This window comes from Suricata suricatta, chromosome 6 (genome assembly GCF_006229205.1).
Source record: "Suricata suricatta isolate VVHF042 chromosome 6, meerkat_22Aug2017_6uvM2_HiC, whole genome shotgun sequence".
In the NCBI taxonomy this organism is placed as follows: domain Eukaryota; kingdom Metazoa; phylum Chordata; class Mammalia; order Carnivora; family Herpestidae; genus Suricata; species Suricata suricatta.
Genome location: NC_043705.1, coordinates 146,905,771 through 146,909,517, shown reverse-complemented (window position 1 = coordinate 146,909,517; position 3,747 = coordinate 146,905,771).

The window sequence follows — 3,747 nt, the reverse complement described above, 5'->3', positions numbered from 1 at the left end:
CTGGACCCGGGGGGTCAGGGGAAGGAGCCGCGTGCCCCGGGGGTGGTGGCTCAGGCCGTGGGAAGGAAGTGTGGCTGCTGAGCGGCCCCGCAGGAGAGGAGGGTCAGCTTGGTGCCCGTGGGCTGGGAAATGTGCCGTGTTCTCTCTCCAGGTTGAGGAGTGGGCGGCCTCCTGCACATCGGCCCTCTCCTGGGGCCTGCGTCTCTCCCGGGGGCCTGCGTGTCCCCCGGGGGCCTTCATCTCCCCTGGGGGCCTGCGTCTCCCCTGTTCTGAGTCTTGCAAAGACACCACGATGGGATTTAAGGCCACCTTAAACCGATCGCATTTCTAATTCCTTAATCACGGCTGGAAAGACCTTATATCCCAACAGGGCCATGTTCACAGGGCGTCAGGACTCCATCAGGCGTTTTGGGGGACATGGTTCAGCCCGTGGTAGTGCTTCAAGGGCACTGGCCTCTGCTTCGGGTGCTGGCCGTGGCTGTGGACTTGTGGCCGTCACCTCTGCTATTCGGACACCAGGTTATGCCTGGCCCACGGCGCATGGGCAGGACTGAAGCAGGTTGGGGCCCTCTCTGGGCCCGGACACGCGGCCAGCCGGGTCCTCTCGGGGTGACTGCTGGGCCCTCCGTGCTTCCTCTTGGGAGTGAGCTCACCCAGTGGGGAGCCTCTTCTGGCCACACCGCCGGGGGGACCAAGACCCAGCCTGAGTCCTGCGGGCCTTTGGGTTTTCGGCTCTTGGAGTCCAAGGTAATGTCACGCGTCACTGGCTGCTGGCCACCCCCGAGACACCGTGGGCTCCCCGGGAAGGTCAGCTCTGGGGTCGGGTGGCCCTGCCTGCCACACCCGAGGCTCTGGGGCCCCGGGCTCCCTCCCTGTGCTGCCAGCAGCCCGTGGACAGGCCACGTAGGGAGGACAAGAGGCCAGCCGAGGCCTCCGCCCACCCACCAGGGACACGTGAGCCCCTCCAATGGCCACAGCGCGAGCCTGGACATGGCTCCTGACTGCAGAACCTGCCAGGACGCGGCCCGGCGCCTGCGGTCAGCGGGGCCCTGGGCTGGGGACCTGGCGAAGCCACGCTGCTTCCTGGCCACGGAAGGGGAGCCTGTCGGAAGCCACCGAGGCCTGGAGTGACTCGCGGGGCAGCAACAGTACCGGAAGGCTCGTGCTGTGCGGGCCTGGGGGCCCGTTCTGCTCCCGTGGTCACTGTGGCCACACACGGCCCTGTTTTAGTTCCCACTCTGTATGTGGATTTACAGCCCAATTCACAAAGTCCCGAGGGGACGTGTTCGGTGGACACCTAGGATTCACAGGCTGGATACGGATCCCGGCCCTGTGGCCCGTGTGCCCACGTGGGGGGGTGCTAGCCACCTCCCACCCCACTTCTGCTGGCCGGGCCTGGACTCCCTGCAGGGGAGGGCCTGGGCCTTGCTCTCTTCCCTCTTTCCTGCATGGAGGACCCTGAAGGGGCTGCCCCAGGCGGCCTGCATCCTGAAACCCTCCCACCTCAGACCCCTGGTCCCTCCGTGTCCCCGGAGAGTCAAGACGGCTGCTGGCAGATAAGGAAAGACAGGGATTGCCAACTGATGGACAGACTCCCGCAGCTCCCTGCCGGGCCCCTGCGCCCCTCCCCGTGCTCCCCTATGTCCCCCGCGCCCCTCCCGCACGCCCCCCATGCCCCTCCTCCTCCCACGCACGGTTCACACCTACAGGGAGGAACACGCACACCTGTCGCACCCCTGCTCCCCCTTCCCTGTCCCCACTGCCTTGGTGTCTGGAGACGTGACAGAACTAGTATCCTTTGCTCCTTTGAGTTCAATCCGGCTGCTGTGACCCAGCGGTCTTTCAGGACCCTGGGGGCGGGGGAGGCTGTGGCGCCTGGAGGGTGTGGGGGCAGTGGCTCTGGGAGTGTGCCCCCGGCAGGAATGAGGTCCTGCGGTGGGTGCTGGCAGCTGGGCGCAGCCGGGCCAGAAGGGGTTGGCATTTGGCGTCTTCCCTGATCCCGTCTCTGCGAGTGTCAGAGTGACCTTCACGCCAGGCTGTGGGGAGCCACCACCTTGGTGACAGGGTCCCTCCCGCTGCCTGCCTTCCGCTCACTCAGCATCTGGGTGTACTCCCTGGGCCCCCGGGCTCCCTGGGTAGGGCCTCCCTCCTCAGCTGGGGACACACTCAGCTACCCACCGCCTGCCCCTCGCTGGTGCGGAAGCCCGCCCGGAGCAGGTGCTCTAGTGTCGGCCACGGGCTGGGGAGGCCTTCGTGCCCGCCGGGGCCTGCATGTGGGCTGGTGGCCCATGGACGGTCCCACCCGGTCGCACCTCCTCCTGGAACTTGGAAGGCGGCCGCCTGACCCGGCATTTCCGTCCAGGATGCTCGGCCGCACACACGGCTGTGACGGGCAAGACTCGCTTTGTGTCCAACAGAAGACAACACCAGAGATCATTAGAGTGACAATGTCAGATTGAATGTGTTTCTGTGCGCAGGAGCGCGGCCCCTTTAGGAATTCTGCAATTTGCTCTGTCTTGCTGGAAACAATGTTTTCCCTGAAGACCCGGGCACGAAGGCCATCACAAAGCGTAATTCATATTGCATAAGTGCAGGGGCGCCGTGCACGCCGGCGTCAGTGCAGTATTTATGCCCGCTGTGGGCACGGCATGTATAAGTCATGGTTCCCAGGCACGCGGCCAGGCGCTCACTCAGGATGCGCTCCGTGTTCGCAGTTAAAGCCGAAGAGGGTCCGCCGTCTGCCCGGTGGCAAGAATGAGGCCAGCGCCTTCTTGTTTCAACCCCCACGCGTGTCCTGGGTCTGGGGACTGGCCGGGCTTTGCCTCATTACTGTCTAGGGCCTGCAGATGGGACGGGAAACACAGGAGCAAGGTGACCCCACACGCAGAGAGTTCACGAACGGCTTGTACTTAGAAGACACGGAAGGAGGGGGCCAGCCCAGGGGAAAATACGCCACAGACTCGCAGGGCAGCTCTGGGGAGGGACAGCTGACACTCTCACGTGCCACAAGGAGACACAAATCAGTGTGGAGTGGGGGCATCAGCTGGACAGGGAGTGGCGCCAGGCGCAGTGGGCGGGGCATCGGGTGACAGAAGGAGGTGGGTGTGGAGCCAGTGGTGCAGCACCACCCCCTCCCCCAGGGGTGAGGCTGGGCGCTAGCTTGATTCCCGCAGGTGAGCACCCGACCCGACCTGAGCTTCTGGACAGGCCTCTGCTGGGCGGGGGTGGCTGTCACCGAAGCTAGGTGACAAAGGCCATCCCACCAAGGCTCCCAGTCCCGCCTGCCTGGTCCATGGTGCCCACATCGAGGGGGTCCAAGTCCTGGGTGACGGCAGCAGGCCGTGCACACGCATGCACACACGTGCACACGCACGCACGCTGCGAGGGGGCCACGGGGAGGCCAAACACCCATCAGGAAGAGTCTCTGGGGACTCCGGGCGTCCTGTGAGCTGGTCCACTCTGGAATCCTTTGTGCTTTGTACAAACAAAGAAAAAATTAAAGCAAAACAAAGAAAATGCAATCCCAAAAATTGAAAACAAGCTAAAACAAAAGAACCTAATTATGTATCAAGCTGGTGACAGAACCCCAGGGAGAAAAGCATTATTTCAAGACTTGAGACACAGTATTTTGACTGTTGGTTCTCTGTGGGAAATGCTGTAGGGAGGTGATCTTAGGGAAGGAGCAGGGGAGGCCAGCCGGTCCCTTCAGAAATGGGGGAGAGGGTCAGAGAGGAGGGGGAGGGGAGG